The sequence below is a fragment of the Anser brachyrhynchus genome (assembly GCF_964034855.1).
Source record: "Anser brachyrhynchus genome assembly, chromosome: 12".
Lineage (NCBI taxonomy): Eukaryota > Metazoa > Chordata > Aves > Anseriformes > Anatidae > Anser > Anser brachyrhynchus.
In genome coordinates, this window is record NC_137707.1 from 15,899,280 (window position 1) to 15,920,338 (window position 21,059).

Consider the following 21,059-nt stretch of genomic DNA (forward strand, 5'->3'; position numbering starts at 1 on the left):
GTGGCCATGGCGAAGCTGAAACCAAGCAGGCCACAAACAAGCAACCAAAGGCACCTCCATCTGGCTGCAAGGTACAGGAGCTTTGAGACGGCTGCACCTGCAGAGGAGCAGCTCCCAGTACATGATCCGAAGCCTGTGCTGTGAGCCCTATAGGATGTGGTTCTCGCAGGGACTGCGTTGCCACTGCCCTTGTCATCACTTGGCAAACTCTACCTTATAGTCTTTTCAGGCACAGCTTTCAATGAGGTCTAGGAGAACTGTTGTCTGCTGCGGTCAGAAGCCAAGAGGATTTGGATATCCAGCACTGCTTCACTCTTTTGCAACCCTCAACTTCACTTTCTCAATACTGCACGGATTCTTTGCCAGTTGATATAATCCATCTAACTGAAAATAAAATTAACATGTAAAAAATAGAAATAAGGCAGGCATCCTTTACATGCTCTGTTATCCATGCAGAAATTAACTGGGCTGATAAGGGTTAATTCTGCTCCTGAATGGACCCAATCAGGTTCATTTCTGCGATCTTATTAGGTTAAATAAATAGAAACTTCTTGCAATATCCATCCACAACGATAAGCAATTCCCACTATAATGGATGGCTAATATATAAATTCAGCCCACATCAGTTTTGTGTCAACTAGCAAAAACAGAAACAATGGAAACTAGACAGCCATGGCTCTGCATAGGTCAACAACCAAGGTTATCTGTATTCAATTACTGGTATCTGCAAACTTGCATACTGTCAGCTGATCATAGACTAAATGAAAACTTATCATGCACAGAGGCAGCAAATACATTTATTTGAAGCAGGCATCATATTAGTTCACTGGTTTGACTGTGGTTAAGGAAAAAAAGGGGTTATCAGTCTTTTGGGAAATTCTTTCAAATATAACCTGCAGCAAATATCTAAAATTGGGGATTATCTATGTTATAAATCTTTGTTCAAAAAGTAGAAAAGGAACAGCAATTGCTCTGTAGCCCTCTAAGACGATAAATTATATTATTTAACAATAGATAAACTTAGGGCACCTTTCCTGTGGTGCAGCCCTATTGTGAATTAAGCTTTAATCTGCTTCACCTTAACATCTGTTCGGTGGAACCAAAGATCTGGCTGTACTGGACACAGACAATAATTTGTTTGTTAACCGCTTCTCCGGAACAATATATCATTTCAGAAAACAAAGCCTACCAACACGACGCATATTTATCTGTTTCCTCTATCTGTGTTCCTTTTTCCATAAGTGCAAGTTCAGGCTTTTGAACTGTTTTCCTAGCGATAATTTGTGATGCTGTTAGATTCATAACCCTGGAAAAATAGATTTTTTTTTTCAACATTTTTTTTCATCTTTGACCAACAGATGTTCTGTTCAAAACCTGAAAGTACTCATGAGGTACGTACTAGCAAATTATAATTGTTAACGCCCCTATGGAAGGAAAATGTCAATAAATATTTGCTATCACTAGCCTGTTTGGAAACAAAGGCATTTGCTTCACAGAAGTTCACATGCTAGACCTTTCTATGCACCTTTTCCAACAGTCCATTCAATTAGACATTTAACATTTTGTTTTCTTTTTATTCAGAAGAGGAAGTGAAAAATAACCTCACAGAAACAAAAATAAAACATAAAAGCTGCGGGCATCCTGTAATCCATTGTAAAATAGCACTTCAACTCATTTCAGTGATATAAAGGTGACCACAGAACCGAGCTCTGATCCAGCTCCAGCATTCCACCACTGCACCCCAAAGTTGCAATCAAGGGGGAAAAAAAACCAAACATCTGGAAGTGTGATGCAGAGAAATGCCCCAACATCTGGCTGCTAACGAGTACTACCCATCACTATGGATGATCTCCCTTGGCCAAATGAGTGTTAAAACCACACGTTTTAACCAAGTCTCCTCCTCTAGTGAGTGATATGGCGTTTGCTTAGGTCATGTTTCCCATTCATGTTGTTAAAGTCTAGACTCATCCCTCCACTGGCGGGGAGGTAAAACTTCTTTCTTTCTACATGCTTGAAAAAAAGAAAATTACGGTAATTTTCAGACACAGGGCTGCGAGCTGCTGTAGGCATGCAGAACTGTTCTGCAGAACTACCAGAAAGCCAAAGTGGTGAGCGAAAAGCTCTAAACCATCCTTGCATTGTGCCATGTTGTATTGTTTGGTGTTGTATTGTACTCCCGTCCCATCCCGTCCCGTCCCGTCCCGTCCCTTCCCTTCCCTTCCCTTCCCTTCCCTTCCCTTCCCTTCCCTTCCCTTCCCTTCCCTTCCCTTCCCTTCCCTTCCCTTCCCTTCCCTTCCCTTCCCTTCCCTTCCCTTCCCTTCCCTTCCCTTCCCTTCCCTTCCCTTCCCTTCCCTTCCCTTCCCTTCCCTTCCCTTCCCTTCCCTTCCCTTCCCTTCCCTTCCCTTCCCTTCCCTTCCCTTCCCTTCCCTTCCCTTCCCTTCCCTTCCGCCTCATTTTATCACCGGGTGTGTCCAAACCCCTTATAGTGCTACGCTAAAGACTAGGACTAATGTCTAACACATGCTGTGATGATTTGGGGAATCAGTCTCTGCACCACTAAAACGAATTCCATTTTATAGCACAGACTGCACTGCATCTGTTTCAGACAGCCAACTCCATATGGGCTGGCGCTTCCTGGCCATCTTCATCGCATTTTGTCCTCCCATTGAGGCAATGACCATAGGAGTTGCAGGATGTGTCCTTTTACCTTTTTACAGGGCTAGTAGTGGAGTATCACTAAATTGGGAAAATCAGCCATGCAAATGAGACAGAGAAATGGCTGCCACCCAAGGCAGAGGAATTTTTCCAAGGCTGACCCCTAAGCAGGCAGCAAGTTAGTGTCTGTTTGTTTTGTGGATTCATTTGAGGAGCTGATGAAGCTGATAAGAGGGCACCCAAGGTGTTTCACAAATCCAGAGACAGTAAGGATCCATGCTTCTGAGAAGTCATAGACAGGAATTTGGGTCTAGGCGAAGAATTGTGACCTACTTAGAAGACTGACTTAAGCCCCAAATAATGCTCTTGCTCAAGCCCGAATTACAAGCAGCTGAAGAAAGATGAGCTTTCACACTTGTGCTCCAGCCAAGTTTGCCCACATCTAATGAGGAGAAGTAGGACTCGGTGCCATTTTGTATTCCCATGATGTGGTGCAGATGGAGGCTCGGCACACGCTGCCTCTGCCTCCCCTTGCAAAGCCCGGAGCTGGAAAGCATCAGGTTGGAGAGCGGAGGAGGCAGCAGTGGCTGCAAGAAGCTGCCTCCCCAATGGGACCGGGGCCGGCAGCAGCTCTGGTGCACCGTAGGTGGACCAAACTGGAGGAAAATATTAAAAGGCCCGTGGCCAGAAGCCTGAGGAATTAGAGCAGCAGCCACCCATGGAGGGAGGAGAAATGCTAAGCTGTGACACCTCAGGTTAAACAGCCTCGGTACGGTAAGCTTCCCGGGGGCAAGGAGGATGGCGAAAATGCATGGCTGGTTTCAGCCCTGGGCTGGGCGCCTGCACGCAGCTGCTTAGACCAAGGAACCACGGAAAAAAAAGTGAGCCCAAACTAAAAGATGCTGTGAGTCAGCCTTCTGATGAAAGGCAGGAACGTGATGCTGGGCTGGCAACCGCGGTATTGCTGTGGGAATACAATTTAAAAAAAAAAAAAAAAAGAAGAAAAAAAAAGGAAAAAAAAAAGGCCTCGGGGAAAGGGAATGCAATCGATGGGAGAAACAGCAAAACAGGCTGGCAGGACGTGCTCGCTGGGGGTGCTTCGGACTGCTGGGTGGAGATACCGCTGGGTGTGAGGCTCCCAAAGGCATTCCCCCATCATCGCGTGCTGGGGTGCCCACAGTTCGTGGCACTCCCTGCCCATCGGGTCGGGGCTGCCCAGCGTACCTCATGGCGTGGCAGCCTCAGGGAGGCAGGGCTGAGGGCAGCGAGGGCTGGCCTCCTGCACGGAGGCCGGCCTGCATTCTGCAGTACCAGAGACATAACGTGTGCCCATTATGGATGTGTGAAGTACAAAGCATTACCTAAGCTCCAGGCCTTCTCTCTGGATGACTCTGGGATTGACCAGCTTCTCAGCACTGCTCAAAAATTAAAAAATGAACGTGGAAGATCTCTACGCCTCGCTCCTCCCCTGTGAGGCCGCTGGTACCACCAGGCTCGCTGCTCCATGGTGGCAGCAGTGGGGAAAGCTGCTCCCAATGCCCCTGTTTCTGTGCCATGGTGCTCCTTCCTTGGAGGGCAGTCCAACCCCAGGCACTGGCTTTGTTCTCCTCTACAAGGCTTTGTTTAGCAGGAGAGGTGTTTTCGACATGAAAGGCCTGATATCCAAATACACCATTTTTACTTGGCCTCAACAGCACTGGAAAGCCATACTGGGTAACAGGAAAAGTCCAAGAGGCGGCTGTTATCAGAAAACAGTTTCTGGAAAAAATTAAAGTTCTCTTGAGGCATGTAGAAAAATTCCAGGACACTGTATTATTATTGTTGTTATTATTACCCTTGATCTTTTGGAAGGTGGAGAGGGAGTGCATGCAGTTTTAAAGAAAGAAGACAGGACATCTGCAGCCTTTAAAAAGCAAAGCACGAAGGCTGTTGGGCTCTGCTTACAACATTTTTAATTATCTTCCTTAAGTTTCCCAAATAAAAACACATCACATTGAGCCTCACCCAATAAAGCTATGTGGGTAAATACAATACCCATTGTCTAATCAATATCATATTGCTCATGGCTTTAGCTTGTTCAATATCTGAGATCACTGCCTCCCGACTCGCACCTAAGGATGCCAATATCTGCTTAATGTTGGACAAACTGCAGTTGTCATTCCCTGTAACGGAGTTCTTTAATCTCATTAATAACCCACAGATACTAAAATACAGTTTCAACTGAGCTGGCTGGAGCGTGCCAGATTTCCAGCGTGTGGTTTGTGGTCTGGGGGTGACGTGAGATGGGTTAAAGAGCCCTGGCCCTGCCGAGGCTGCAGCCCCCTACCCCCTACCCATGGCTGCTGCACTCAGGCAGGGCATAAATTGAAAAAAAAAAAAAAAAAGTGAGAGAAGCAGTCAGGTATAGAGTATTAGAAGCACGGTACCATTTAGGTACTATTAGGAAAGAGCACATGATGGATATCTCTTCTTACCTCTCCCCAAAAAAGTCATCCTGGGATTTAAAAGGAGGTGCAGCAGGCAACGCAGCTTCTGCCTTGGAACCACACGGCCAACAAAATGAAATGGTGAGAGCCTCTCCTCCAAGGCCTGTCCTGAGAGGGCATCCGCAGGCACCTGGCAGCAGCGATCCCGGTGCTCGGGTGGGCTGTCTCCGTGTCAGTGCCCAGGCCTGGGCTCCGGGGAGTTCAGCATGGATCATGAAATAAAAACAGCTGCAAGGGAAACTCATATGACTAGGATAGGTGCCATATAGCAATTAACAGCCAGAAGTTTTGATCTGGAAAATCACATTTATTTTAATTGCTTCGCTGTTGTGTTCATAAGGAATTTGGCTCATTTTAGTGTTTTCCTTATTAGATATACTATTTAACTTTGGAACAATGTTGTCATTAGTTCCATTGTTCCAGATTTTTCATCGCAGGGAAATGAATGATAGAGATGTGTTTTGCAAGGAAGATTGTTTATAAATATTTATTGCAGTCGTAACTGATATTGGTATAATCCATCCTAATTTTTCTAGCACAAATTCACCAGTTGTTTAACTGAGCAGCAGGTTTCTTAACCTCTGCGTTCGCCAGTGATTTGAACGTGTGCAATCCCTTATCAAATGAGCAGACCACAAGAGGAATGCGTCCGTTTCGTGATGATTTCCTTTGCATGGCCTGAGTCTTCAGCAGGCTGCCTAACGAAGATATGTGTGTGTGTGTGTGTGTGTGTGCGCGCCTGACTGCACTCCCCTCTGCTGCTTATTTATCTCCTGCAGGCCAAACCCTGCCTTCAAAGCCCCCCGCCGCTCCCTGGCCTCGGCATGGGCAGGATTGGGCCGCAGGCGCGTGCACGTGCGGGCAGCGAGCAGGGCCGAGCACCTCGGGCCTGCGGTGTGCGAGTGGGGCCTGGCGCGCGGCGGCGAGCCGGGAGAGGCGCGCGGCTGCACCCCGCCGCGGTGCCATAAAATATGCATAGGCCCTTCTGCTGGAAATGAGGCTGCTTAATTGAAAGGAATCGGGAGGTGAAAAATGGAATTTGGCAGTTCTGCTCCGCTCCACCATTTGGTGCTTGTTGTGGGACTCCAGCGAAAGGGAGCTATCACTACGGGCATAATTTACTTGATTTTAAGGATCTGTATGAATTCTGGCGACATACCAAGTAGCCATTAGCTATGAGGAGTGTTTCCCGATGCTCATTTGTTTTCCATGTGTGAATTTTCGCTCGTCCAAACTTTCTTTAGAAAAAAAAAGTATTTTTTCTTCATCAATTCCATGTGGAAAATACAACAAAAATCCAGATAATAAATTATTCAAGAAACACAACAGATTTTTTTTTTTTTTAATGGAAAAATACTAGTTCTGGAATCAAACTGTCAGCTTGCTTTGATTTTGATATTTTTAAGTTAAGTGTTATAAAATGATATGGCTGTTCACATGCTCAAGGATAGTCTTTCTGGGCAAATTATCCTAAATAGGGTAAGTCAATAGCAAAGTAGACAGGCTTTTAATGCTATTACTATTAGGAAAATACCATTAATATGAGACATATGCAGGATGCTATTACATCAGTAGGCTGCAGTTACTTACTCAGTATGCAGGAGCGGTGCTGCGGATCAGAGCAGAGATGCTGGGCCTTTCACACGTGTAACGTGGCTTAGTCTTGAGGTCAAAATCTGTTAATGCAATTTTCTGTATGAGAACAAGAATTTAAAATCCATGTGGTTTTAATGACACGTTCCAAGATGGGGGGGGGATTTGTTTTTGTTGTGTTTTTTTTTTGTCCTGCTCACACTGAATGTGAACTTCTTTGAAATGTGTACCTGTGTCAGACAGAGTAATTTGCAAAATGAGACAAAGAAACAACAAAAAAAAAGTTCTCCATCTATTTACATGAAAAAAGTTTGATTTTTGTTATGTTTCAGATTATACAGATCATTATTGGTAATTTGCATTTATTTATTGAAGCATTACATAATAAACCAAAACCATGTGTCAAAACGTACCACTCACAAAATAAGTGCACTGAGATAAAGGGGCTTCAGCGACTTAGAAATCAATGCGCCACTTAAATAAGACATTTAAAAAGGGTGCCTGACTTTAAAAAGAGAGTGTTTCCATTTCAAGCAATTAATATGTTTTAGTTTCTTCATTTTTGTGGTCTCGTAGCACAACTTATAGCTAAAGAGCTATGTTGAACACGCATATTTTGGCCCGAGCTCTTGTTTGTGTCCATTTAACAGCTACTCACAGCTGTCTCTGCTTTAAACATATCAGGATAAAATTTCATCACAAAGCCCCATCACTGAAAAAAAAAAAAAAAAAGGATCCAGGAGGACTGTCTGAAGGTCTGAGTGCACTGGGTGTGTTCGCACTAGCACCTACTAGCACCTATCTCATTAGACCTATAAAACGTCAGCAGCATGTTGCAGGCAAGGTGCAAACCCCTTGTGCTGCGAACCCCGGTGCTGCACCTGAGCAGCGTCGCTGGTACCTGCAGGACGCTGACTTGGACGTGACAGGCCTGCCGAAAAGCTCTGCTGATTGTGCCGCTTTTTCATGTACGCATTCTCTAACTTTATTTTAAATACTTTGAGGTTCTCCCATGACCTCTCTGGCATCCTGGCCAGATGTGGGCCCCAGCCAGCTCCCTCCTGTGTGCCAGCCTCCGCTGGCTCTCCATTGCGGCCCGGCAGGCTCCTGCAGCAGGCAGGGCTCACCAGCACCCGCCCTGCGCCTCTCACCATCTCTTTGTTGTCCACTCCACTGCTGGCTGCTCTGCTCAGGTAGGGGCTGAGCCGTGGCACTGCCACAGGCCCCTCAGTGCTGCGGTGAGCTACTCTTGCCATCAGCATACTGCCAGCTTCCCGGGGATGCCCTGCCTTGACAGCCAGGACAACTGACCAGCAGCCAGCGTGGCTTCACATTAGACCTCGCAGGTTTGATTTTAAAATAAAGAGGCTGTTACAGCTCCCAAATACTGAGCGGGCACAGAGGCATTTCCACCCCAGCACTCCCCCAGTTGGAGCCTTCATCTTTGCTGTAGCATCAGTGGAAGGGATGCAGGCAGTGGTCAGATACACTGGCAGATACATAGATAAGGGTATACATGGCTATACACACACACACGTCTTTATATACAGGTATATGGACATATCATATGACACACACAAATATACATTTGTCAGTATATAGCTCTAGCTCCTTCTATATGGATGCAGACTTATGTGTATGTATATGTCTATATGTAGACTATACATATATTTATACATATGTTTGTACAGGTACGTACACATAATTTGCTCTGTCCACATATATGCATGTATAACTATTTACACTTATGCACGTGCGTGTACATACATACAGAGAGACATATATATATATATATAAAAATATATTTATACAACCCACCTGTTCCTGCAGAATGCCCCTCGGGCCTTGCAGCTGCCGAAGGTGTTCCTGTGGTTCAGACATAGCACCTGTGATCGGCTTTGCTAAGTGCAAAACTCTCATTTCACTGATTGTGGCTGCAGAATCCTTTTTATATAATTTTAATGATAACCCTAGTAATTATGACACTAACTTAATGACTTACCATCTGAATGTGTCTTAAGACCAGCATCACAGATGGACAGGCATGGGGATTTGCAGTGAGGGCTCCACGTGCCGATGACTTGGCCTCGCAGGAATGGTGGCACTGGCGTGAGGCAGACTCCATTCCCAGCAGGCACAACTGCTACACAAAGAAAATAAAACTACTTTTTTCCTTTTTTTTTTCTTTTTTTTTAATGTCGCCTTTTCACTTTCTCAGTGAACTCATGTCTCTGTTTTATGGTGCAGCAGGCCCGGATTTGCAAAGTTTCATTCTCCTGGTTTGCAATGCCAGAAACATACTACTATCTGTATGAATAAAGCATTTTCTCCAAGAACACGCCTAATCGTTCGAGTCAGTCTACCAGATGGGTTGTAAAACACTTTGAAACAACTCCACTCAAAGGATATTATACTCCTGAAGCTGTATGTTTATTATAAACAGAGCTTTCTAAGTAAAAAACATAGAAATGCTGTCTACTTCTGAAGCAATCTGACATGTGGAGCTGCACTAGATCTCTGCTGAAACAGAGCGGAATTTATCGCTCCCCCTAAATATCAAAGAGGCTCGAGGAGCAGCCGTACCATTTTTGGGTCTTTTTAACTGGGAGGCAGTGTGAGTGACTGAAAAGCCCACGTAGTTTTAATTTATTGTCCGCTGGGCGTTCGGCAGTCTCCCTGCCGTGAGCTGACTCCAGGCCTTCCCTGAGCAAGCTCCCCGCGTGCTCAGAGGAGAACTGATGGACAACATGTCGATCCCCGGGGAGGATTGTGCCCGGTTTTGTCTCCAGACGTGGGCCACAGGGTGCCCTCTGCCCCTTCACCATGGCTGGACCTACTGCTAGAGGCCATGCCCACATGTCAGTCCCATCTCCTCTCTTCCCACCCCCTCGCCCCGTAGGCCTGCTCCCTGTTACCTCCCAGCCTAGGGACACAAACGTGGCCGCCCTGAGGCCGCCCGACCCGCAGCAGCCAGGTGGGACGCGCGCGTTGCCCGTGAGGGCCGTGGCGCTGGGGGGGGCGTGCTCCTGGCGGCACCTTCTGACGGAGGCCAGGCCTGAGGCGCCCTGCCCAGACACGGGGGCTCCCAAGTGCTCCCCTGCATCACGGCCACCCCACTTCAGACTGCGCCTTCTCAGTCACACCACTTAATGAGGCTCTTTAATTACAAAATGGCCCTCTTGGGACTGGGTCTGTAGGTAGGGCTATTCTGCCAAGAAGTTGGGAGACGCTTGAGCCAACGAGCTTCTGCAGCGTGGAAACAACAGCGGCACTTCAGGGGGATGCAGCTTTTGGCTCTTTGGCCTTCTCCCCCTCTAGGGTCCAGTTTCCAACTCCCCGCCAGGGCCAGTGATAACACTTCCCCCAGAGATCTCACGTTTGAGCTGACTTAAAGTGTGCCCCACAAGGGAAAGGCCTGGTAGGAGGGATGGGCAGCAAAGCACTGGAGCCAAACACCTTTTCCAGTCACTGTTTTACTCCTTTTTCAGAACGTGGGATGCTGGGATTGTCCCTGTAAAACACAGTTAGTGTCTGCATTAGGATTTGTTAAACATCACCCATAAGAGAAAAGGTAAGTGGATTTTTTAATCTGAATTTGTACAGGCTTTTCTCTCATTCTTTAAGCAGCTCCGTTAATATTTTTCCTGTAATTTGTATAAAGTACTTAGCATTCAAAACAGAGCCTTTTTAACCTTTTGCCCAACTTAGCTTTTTGTACTTTAAAAAAAAAGGGGGGGGGGAGATGGAGAGGGAGAGAAACCCTTTAAGTGCCCTGGGCCTGGGTTCCTTCAGTGTGCAGGCTGTAAATGTTTTACTTTGATTTGAGATACATGACAATAAATTAGGGGACATTTATCAAAGCTGCTTTGTTGCATTGCTGACAAAAGCTGCTTTTTGCATAAATTACTGCATTATACAAATACACTTAGCAGGATCCTGTTTCTTTGATGTTAGTAGAGGAGATTTATGTCCAATGGAGTTTTTATTTATCTGCCCTGTTCACCTCAACAAGGGCAGGACATATTCCTCAATTAGTTCCATACCCCTAGAAATGACATATATATCTCACAACTAGAAACAGAGAAATTTAAACAAAACAACACAAAAAAGCAAGTGCACTTTTCCTGGCAAGTCTAAACTACTGTACGGTGTAAAAAGTAAATATTAGGCTGGCGCAGTATCTTTGAAATCTTTGTTCTGAGATGACTTTGAAAACTATTTAAGTAAGCTAATTTTGACAAAACAATATTCCCTTTGCAGAAAAGCTTTTCTAGACTTCATTAAGGGACTAAGTAAATATGAGACCATTTCAACAAATACTTGATATCCGAATAAGGAGGCTAAAAGAATAGATTCCCTGTGCAGTAATCCTCTCTGGAACTGTATTTATGCTAAAAAATCTCTTTTGCTGAATATCTAATAAACTAATGAAGGCCATCGTAGGCTAAATGGTGAGTTAAGATGGTTAAAAAGGAACTTGTCAAATGAATAAATTGGCTAAACAGGCACATTTCTTAAATGAATACAGAATCTCTTGAACACAATTTGGAGTGCCATTCTTCTGTCACTCACCATTGCCAGCCCTCAGCTTGCATGTAATTTATTTTCTCCCTAGGTCACTGGTTCATGCAGCCCTATGTGGCAACGCGGAGTCGTTACCGTACGATGGCCTGAAATAATTCTGGAGAACTCTTTTCTGTCCCAGATTTAAAAAGGAAAAAAAATAAAAGGTGACCCACAGCAACCTGCAGCAATGCAGCTGATAGAGGCAGGGGCGCTGCTGGCGATTTGGGCAGAGGAAGGCGAGGAGGGGGGTGTGTGGCACGGTCCTGGGATGGGTGGTGGCCGTCATTCTCCAGCACTGACCAAGTCGTGTGGCCCATTTTTTGTCCTGTGTGGGGGCAGAATCAGACCCAGATGGTGCCGGGCTGTCTGGAAAACCCCGGCCTAAATTTTCCACTGCCCTCTTCTTCACATCCATAGTGGTGCCTGTCGGTTGGTGTGATTTTTTTAATCACCTCCAGCACATCCCTGAGCAAGACTGTGTGGAGGAGCTGGTTTGTGTTGGACATCACCAGCTTCAACCCAAAGGCCTTTCTGTCAGGGCCTTAAACCTACACCAGTGAAATGCAAAGTGCTGAGGACAAGAGGTTGAAGCAGAAGGTTTACAGTGTCCTCCTCCCCTCCCTTGGTCTCTCCCCAACCCTGGAGAGATGCTCCTGCTTCCCTGGAGCCCTCCGCTGGGGCTAAGGGCCCATAGCTGGTATCTCTGGTGTTTCACACTTTTTAACTGGCCCTTGCCAGACACTTTGTTGATCGAGATGTTTCCGTCAAAAACGTTTTGAGATTTATTTATTTTTTATTAATGTCTACCATATTATTGAAGGTTTTCAAGTTATACTAGAAATTTCCTTCTCTAAAATGGTTATAAAATGTCATTAGCAAACTGGTGTATTTTTATTTTTTTATTTTTTAAAGGAAAAGATGTCCTTACGTGTTAATATTTAAAAAAAAAAAAAAAAGGCTGTTTTTCATAAACTGTGGAAGATGTTTGGTCTCCTTCACCCTCCATTCACCCCTAAGGAAAAGTCAAAAAAAAAAAAGAAAAAAAGGAGAGAGCTCCTTCTCTGAACATTTAATGAAGACAGGAAAACAATAAAATTACACCAAAATAGATTTTCATTATTCAGGCAGCTCTGGGGAACAGATTCCACCCAGCGCATTTCAACGATCCCAGACAATGGATTACTATCATAATTTGTTCTTAAAGTCTGTTTAATTGGCTTACTTAGCCACCTGTTCAGAAGAGTTACCATGAAAACAGCGGGTTTGTTGAATTTCTGAGTAGCCAACCTTTCATCCTTCATTCTGCCTCCTTCTCCTCTTCCGTTTGCCATGAAATACCAAGCGATGCTTAGCCCAGACTTAAAAATAATCTCATCGGCATCCCAAATGTATGGTAACCAACCAGGGGGAGCTGCAAAGTTGTCACAATAACATGCTAATCGGGGCATTTACTCACTGTCAGTCCTGTCTGTTCCTGGGTGAACACCGATTTATTACAGCCCACTGCGTGTATAATAACAGTGTAAAAATGTAGAGAACGACGTGCGCATTCACAGTACGTGCATAGGTACCTGGCACCCTTCTGGCTTAATTACAGCAACAAATTTCACATTAAGATGGTCCATAAAAAAATAAAAATAAAAAAAAAAAAGTGAGAGGAAATCCTGCAGTGGCCTTTGACAGTGTTGTTGGTTGCTTCAGGGCCAGGGCTGGCGGGGCTCGGGAGCAAGCAGCTTGCGTCCCCCTGCCCGCAGCAAGCCCCGGCCCAGCCCTGGGCTCTGTGTCGGGGCTCAAGCCAACACAGCGCTCTCCGCTCACTGCCGCTAGCACAATGGTTGCTTAATTTGAACAGACAGCAGCATGTAAAAATGTAAATATTCGCTATTTGTTAATACAGGCCTAAGTTATTGCCGCAGCCGGCTGGTTTGCTTTCTGCGCACAGGGACGCCTATGTGCAACCCGCTCTTCGTGGGTTTCAGTGGAGAAATATTTTTAAGAAGCCATTATCTAAACTGCTGATGTAATAAGTCGCTGGTATATGAAATACACTTAATAACTCAACTTTAGTTATTTATTGTGAACGAGGGTGCATTCTCCTTGATTCCATTTCCCAGCGAAATATAAGTGGAGCTTTCATCATGAGTGCTTGAATTTATGGCAAGCAGACCAAGTGACATTAAGAAAGCCACACAATCCCTTCATTCAGGCTTTAATAAGGAAGCCAAGGAAAAATTATCCAAGCTGTTTTGCGGGTGACAGCACAAGAACTTTTTGGAGTCAGAAAGTTAGCACGGAGGCTCCCTGTCAGCCCATTAAAAAGCAAGGTTGGCATTCCCCGATATTGGAACCATGTGTGCGGAGGAATTTTTCTTCTGGTAAGACATTCCAAATATTGTCCCAGAGCCAAACACTTCGGTGTTAGACTAATTTAAGCAGTATGTTGGAATCAGCTCTCAGGACTTTGATCATATGGAGATCGTTTGTTACAAATTGAACTAACCCAGTCTCTATTTCTGGTGGATCAGAACTATGGATTTGTTGAATTAAATGCCTCATTTAATGCAGTTTGCACATGAAAAGAAAGCTGCACTCAGGAATCTGATAGTGAATTTTTCACCTAACCAACAGGTCTACTTTTTTATTACTTTTAAACCTAATCCATACTCAGTCCACACTGTTCTTAATAAGCCCGAGGCTGTATGGAATGAAGGTTTAAATCAGCTCGTATGTTATGGGGGGAAAGCATCACTGAATTATCAAACCGTGTAATAAGGAACACATTTGAATCCAATTCAAGAAATAATTTTATGAAGAAAAATAAATTAGTCCTCGGTTGTTATTTACCATCCAAATAGTGCAGCGCTCTTTCATGACAACAGCGCAGGGAAAACTGAAAAATGATTTTGCAGACATTGAATTTTTTTTCCTGCCTCGCATTGCTGTCCCCGTTTTCACAGCTGAGCTATTGCGAGGGTTAAAAGTGCACAAAATAAAGCATTTCCACATATGGCTGCACTTTCTTTTCATTTCTTGAAGTTATAATGTCTTTAACTGTTGATAATGATATTATAAACTGTCATTTAGTGCATTTTGAGTATATTAAATACATGAAACAAAGATGTGTGGTTCCAGCTGGACCCTGATCAGAAACACTGAGATCTGATTCCCTAAAACTGCAGATAGCGACGTGCGGGGCTCACGGGGGAGGCTGTGGCACAGGTAGTACTTGCAGTCATGAGAGAATAAAATAGTAGAAGAAACGCGTTAGCCTAGGAGCAGGACAAAACCCAAAACTGGATACCCGAATGACTGAATAATTAACAGAAGAGCTGTGCTTATATTCGTTGGCGCGCTGCTGCACTCTGGACTGATGCAGGACTCGAGCATATTGCCAATCTCTGCCTTGGGGAAGGCAGATTTACAGCGTTTCCAGCACATTTTCGTCTCGCCTCGTACACGGCACAGAAGCGGGGCCTCGGGCAGCTCCCAGGAGCCCTCCCATCTGGTCCCAGGGGAGCCTTCAGTGCCCACTGCTTCTGCAGGAGCTGGAGTGAGCGCGGCTGTGGATAGGAGGCACCGCGGGGGGCTCCAACGCCACCTCAGATAAGTAGAAAACCCTGGGCACATGGATGTCATTGCTGAAGGCTTTTCTTACTAGCTGGCGGGTGAAGTGAAGGGATACGGAGTCCGGGTACAGCCGGCTGTGTGCAGCACTCAGCCCCTTGCTCATAGGCATATCTGGCCCCTGCAGCTGGAAGCGGGACAAAACTTGGGAAAGGGATGAAAGAACAAAAATCCTAACCTCACTGTCCAGATGTAAGCCCAGAGCAAGACCCTTCCGAGTAATTGGGACCTTTGTTGGGTCCTAGAGACAGGCAAAGAAAATTGCGACACGCAGACAAAATGGCCACACCAGGAGCCCGACCAAGGCACGCTCAGCCCCGGCTCCTGCTCGCACCACGTCTGCCATGGGAAGACGAGGGCTGGACCGTGCTAGCCTTCACCAGGCCAGGATGACCTGATCATGTCTGATACTGGCTCTGCCAGCACAGAGGTTGCCACACCAATGCAGAGCATGAGGCAGATGGGGGAAGCAACAAGAAAGCGTGTCCTGAGCCCCAAATCCCAACCTAGGGTGGGGGACGGGAAGGATCTGCTGGGGGTTGTTCCTCCCATCTCTCATTAGATGGAGGGAGCAGGAGTCATAAAGAGAAGGGAAACTGTTCCTTTAAACAAACAAACAAAAAAAAAAAAAAAGAGTTATGGAACAGATACTGATTTACACACACACACACACACACATATATATTTTATTGGCAAATAAAAAAAGATCAGATCTTTAATGAAATCAGGATGGGTTTGGGAGGTGAACTTGAGCTGAACTCCCCAGATTTTCATGGAACTTCAATTAAAAGAGTTTCAGAGGAGTTGCTGAAAGCCAAGCACTTGCCATTGAAAGCTTAATTTAAAATGAGAAGCATTTTTACACCACATTTCCCAGTGAGATTCCAGCCCTGATCCTAATTATATCATTTTTTTTCTTGAATGATAAGTTTCCTTCTTTTTCAGCTCAGCACTGTAGCAATGTATACGTTTTATTCCCAGTGCACACGGAGTGGCTACACTGACAGGAGAGCCCATCGTTATTTGGCAGAAAATGAACCTACCTTTTCCACTGTGAAACCAGTGGTGAAGTTATCCTCTTATCACGAGCAATATGTAAGGCTTTAGAAGTCTGATAAATGCTAAGACCACCAAAAAAAAAATATCTGGGGGGAGAGGAGTAAAATCTGACTTCAGACAACAGAACGGCACAAAATAAGATAAAATGAAGATAGTGGTTTAATTTCTGCCAAGCTGCCTGGTCTCGTACAGCCTTAGGAATACGAGGCTGATACAAAGCCTCAGTGTAGGGCTCTATTGAATCCCAGAGGAGTCAAACATCTCAATCCTGGAGCACTGCTTTGAAAAGTTTTCCCCTGCTTTATCAGACGTGCCCCAGTTAAAGCTGGGCATCATTTTTTTGGCACAGGAAGGGGTCAGGAGCAGTGGGTGAACAGCAACTGAAACCAGGCAGGGGAGCCTGGAGCATCAGTGGCCTGAAAGCCCTATGGGAAATGATCTTGTTATAACCAGGCACTGGGCAATAACTCACTTGGAAGCCATTTAAATAAATAATACCTCACAGAATAGTGCGGCATGATGGCACAGAAGTTATTCTGAAACAGTTTTAAATGATGATGGGGCGAGGTGTGCCTGAACTAACAAAATTCAGTTTTGTGTCAGGGACACAGCTACCAAGGTGCACTTTGTGTGCTAAGAGGGTCGAACCTCTCCCCCGATGAAGTCACCTGCAACGCAATTAAATAATTACATCTCCACAGACTGTAACTGAGCTGTCGGTGTGCTGCGTCCTGGCACCTGCTCCGACCTCCCTGCGCTCAGCTCTTGGGGGAACACGCTCCCAAACGGGGCATTTCGTGCCCCAGGAGATGAGCCGAAAGCTCAGGTTGCCAGCAGAGTTAGCAGGCTGTTTTGGGGACAACCACCACCGGGCTGAAATACAGTCCTAAAGGTGTCAGAGTACTCAGATACCTTGGCCTTCTTGCTGCCCATTCCCCACCAGACGACCAGCCTGGGTGCTGCACAGCGGGTACACCAAGCCGGGTCTCTGCAGCACATTCAGGAGATTTTGAGGTGTACCAGTGACCCAAACATCAGGCTCGGCACGTCACTGAACCACGTGCTGGGACAAACGTTTAATACAGAACCAGATAAGCTGGATAAGGGTCAGGCCGTTTCCTGCGAGCTGATTTTTTCTCCCCAGGCCTGCTGCCCAGCCCTGAGTGCGACCAGGCTGCTCCCAAGATGTCCAGGATTTCACAGATAACGAGAACCTTCCCAAAGATGTGCTCGGCCTGCTACAAGCCAGCAAGGGAAAATCAAAGCAGACTTTTCTCTCTGCTCACGTGCTCCACTCTCACGGTTTCCCATTTTACAGAGACTAACGCTATTTAAAATTCCAGCTCCATTAAATCTTTTGTTTTCTCTAAATAACAAAGAAAATGGTTGCTTGCAGTTTTATGGGAAGCCATCAATCTTTCCCAAAGCGACTTACTGTACTGAAGAAAATAAACATTGCTGCGTATGTAAAGCAGAGCAGACAGGCTGCAGTCATGGGCAAAGCGCCGCTTTCTTTAGCAGTAGCAACATATTAAAGACAAATGTACTCCACTGAAAGTGACATAAATAAGTGGATTTCCCATCTGAAACATTGTTTTTAGCAAGAGAAGCTTTTAATCCCCTTAAGTTCATTTCTAATCTGTCTTGGAAGTGCTTGTCTAAAGAATATTACATTGATATAAAGGATTTAATTTATTAAAACTAAACAGCAGCCAGCATACTACTAAAGAATATCTTGTAGGCAGTACTCTCCCAAATGAATAAAGCTGCTACAGGTAGAAAAAAAAAATGCACAAACACTTGGCACAGCATTCATTAAAAATTCACACATTATGTTCCTGCGCCTTCCTGCTCAGTGTGCTTTTCCCAATAAAGCAAACACTTTAGAATTCATAATACCTCTTTATCCCATGTGCACAAGTGACCTCCTCTCCTTTATGCACCTAGCAAATGAGCAAGTACAAAAGGGAATAGAGTAAGCAGAAAACTAAACATGCCCTCTCCTACCCGGGAGCATAAAGGGAGGGCAGGCAGTGGTTCTCCGAAGGGGTTAGCGCGGCCCCTACCAAGATGCCAGTGCTCTTGCTACCCATCAGTTTTGGCTGGTGCACACTGTGTAGACAGCATCAATTATACAGTTCATCAGTCAATTAATTTTACGGGATCTTTCTTAAAACAGCAGTTGAAGGAAACAAAAGCTGCCTTCAAACTACATTAAAATCACTCGTTAGCCACAAGTTTGGCAGCCTATTTAATAAGCAGCAAGAAGCCAACCACCAAATGACAAAATGGCCTTCTTGTCTTTTCCCAAGCATGTGAAAACATCTTTGTGTTCCTAGTAGCCCACCTAGAGGCATCTCCCTGGCTTCGCTGCCAGTGCTTGTAGGGTGCGAGGTGCCTTCCAAACACAGTAGTTTCAAAAAAGCCCCCTCAGATCTTTTAATCCCACGTCCAGATCATGGAAATTACTTAACAGATATTTTGCGAAAATGAGCAACCAACTGTCTCAAAGGAAGGTTTCGTCCACAAGGAGCAACCTACGCATTCAAAAACGTGCTGTTATATATACAGCCTCTTTCCTGAACTGTGCAGTTCAATACGGTATAGATTTTCAGGGTTTTGGTTCTGCATCTTGCTAAAAGAGATGTTATTTATGGAGAAAATTCTACTCCCCTTTGGTACAGTGTGCGCATTATGACTCATCTTGCCTTACATCCATTGATTTCTTCTGAAGTCACAATGGAAGCACACTGTTGCAAATGAAATCAGCATTTGATCGCAAACTCTTATCGCACCGGGTCTTAAATGAAATTATCCATTACATAGTTTTCATTCATTTTAATAATGGCCAGAAGCCGTATTTGCCCCAGTTTTGAGCCCCACATACCTTAAGTCAAATAGGGTCAGGGCTGGCCAGAGCTGGAAGGTCTCCAAGGAAAGCTGGGAGGCAGGCGGTGGCATTATTCAGGGATTAAGATTTTAAACCTGAAACGTGTTCACGAAGAGTCAGCGTATTAGGAGGTGTTTTTCACAAGGCACAAGGTAGGGGTGCTGGTGCTGACTAAACACCACCCAACCAGTTCGACCAAAAAAAGAGCCAGCAAATGATGCTGCCGTTTGCCCTGCTGGAGTACACTGACTAAAGCTACTCCTCGTGCTATTACATGCACGCAGCCAGCAACATCGGCATGTGCTGATGTGAGGTTTCCCTGAGTTCTTGCAGAAGAACGAGTGAGTGTTCATGAACCTGGGGGTCTTCTTTCAGAGAGACACCTTTGAAATGGTCTGTGCCCTCGTGTACAAGGCTGTACAGCTTCCCAGGGCTCTTCTGTGTCCTAACCAAACTCTACCTACTGAGAAGGCCTGCTGCTATTCCCAATCTCTTCTACGTGAACCTGGGTTGGATTTAGTAGGTGATAAACTTCCCATGGGTGTTATATAGATACACAGTTTAACACAATAAGCAAGGGCAATGGCAAAAAAAAAATCTTTAGGAAGAAAATTAATTAGCACAGACAGTAAAGGCTTCTGTCTAATAGGAAATCTCTTTTCTTCCCGGTGTTCTTCCCACCATTTCAGGCAGTGCTGCAGCACAGTCAAGTGGTACCTAGTGACATTTTTATTTTGGGTAAAAGCCCATGAAAATATTAAAGCACGAACAAGTCATCAAGTCAGTTTATGAATCAATATACAGATTTCCTCCATGCCCATAGCTGATTTCCATAACCATGAGCGTGCTGAAATCCTGTCTAGATGCCAAATCAATTTTTCTTATATATGAACATCACAGCTACTTGAGAAAGGGAATCTGCGCCAAAACCCTCACGCTCTTAACTAATTATTTCTGTGACTCCCCTCTTGCAAAGCACAATGACTGCCACATAAATACACACAGCAGTTCTTAGGAACAGGCACACTTCCCACAGGTTCAGACGGAGTGCAGCATCGTCCCTGACAAGCTCGTCTGCTCAAACTGTGTGACCAGTCTTTATCACAAGAAATAGTTCTGCTTTTCCCAGGACTCATTTGCTCTGAAGTGCTCAAGCACTCCTCATCTCGGGCAGGACAGCAAGGAGGGTATGGGTGAATTCATTGCAGTGTCTTGCTCCCACCCAGTCCGGAGCCGCTGCCTGTGGCAGTGACATGAGAACAATGCTTCGTGTAAATAATTTCCAAGTGGAGGTACTTGTTATTAACACAGACAATTCTGAAAGTAAAAGCAAACAGCATTTGGCAGCAAGAACTATTAATGAGAGTGTCATTAGGGAATTCACTCTGCAAACCACAAGGCGATTTGCAGGGCATTTCCTCGCAAGGCATCTCGGAGCAGTTGTTGTAGCAGCACCACTGAAGCAGAGCAGGCGAGAAATGGGGTTAAAGTACTGAGCTGATGCAGACCACAAAGGAGAAAAGTTAGCAGGACGGTGGGGGCTGAGGAGCTGTGGGGTAGTAAGGGCAGAATAAAAGTGTCCTGGTGTAATAAACCGCTGTGAAGCAGGGATGGCACTGGGGTGGGCAGTGGTTTGGTGCCAGGCCCAGCCTCAGGCCCTTGTTGGTCTCTCTGGGCTCAGGCATCGCCTTGCCTCTGCTTGGGTGTGCAGGCACAAGGGCAGCACCCAGCCTGACTTCGAGGCCACCCTCCCATCAGTAGGCCTTGTTAATGAGCTCAGTGAGGGACTAATGACTCTTGTGGGGTGCCCTAGATACCTCTTCCTTGATATTTCCTCAAACTTTGACAGTTTCCAACCATTTGAAAAAGAGAAAGAACATTTATAAATACAGAATAATAATTATTATAATAGATAATATAATAAATAAAAATCATAATAGAGGACTTATGAATAGTGGTATTTTTAAAACTGCTCAAAACCTTGAAACAAAGGAGGTAAAAGGCCTGGGAAGGAGCAAAGCTCTTCTCAAACTCTTCCCCCTCCTCAGCAGGCCCTGTGGAAGTATGCAGAACAGCGAGCTAACCCACCCTAGCTGTAACATGAGGTTTTTGAAGGGAAAGGAGAGCCTGCTCAAAAAATACCAGTCTTGTCTTGTCTTTCAAAGTGTTTTCTGTGGTTGAAAAAC

At 45.3% G+C, this 21,059-nt stretch overlaps 1 protein-coding gene across 1 annotated transcript in view; it reads right to left on the reverse strand.

Annotated features, from left to right (window-relative positions):
- LOC308176823 (uncharacterized protein) overlaps positions 1–21,059 on the reverse strand; it is a 239,563-nt gene that overhangs the window by 474 nt on the left and 218,030 nt on the right. The window contains exons 11-14 of the transcript XR_013938648.1: positions 18,871–20,113; positions 8,737–8,877; positions 4,017–6,817; positions 1–2,010 (exon numbers count right to left, since the gene is read on the reverse strand). The exon at positions 1–2,010 is cut by the window's left edge and continues 474 nt beyond it. The gene's annotated coding sequence lies outside the window, so the exon portion shown is untranslated. The remainder of the gene's footprint in view (positions 2,011–4,016; positions 6,818–8,736; positions 8,878–18,870; positions 20,114–21,059) is intronic.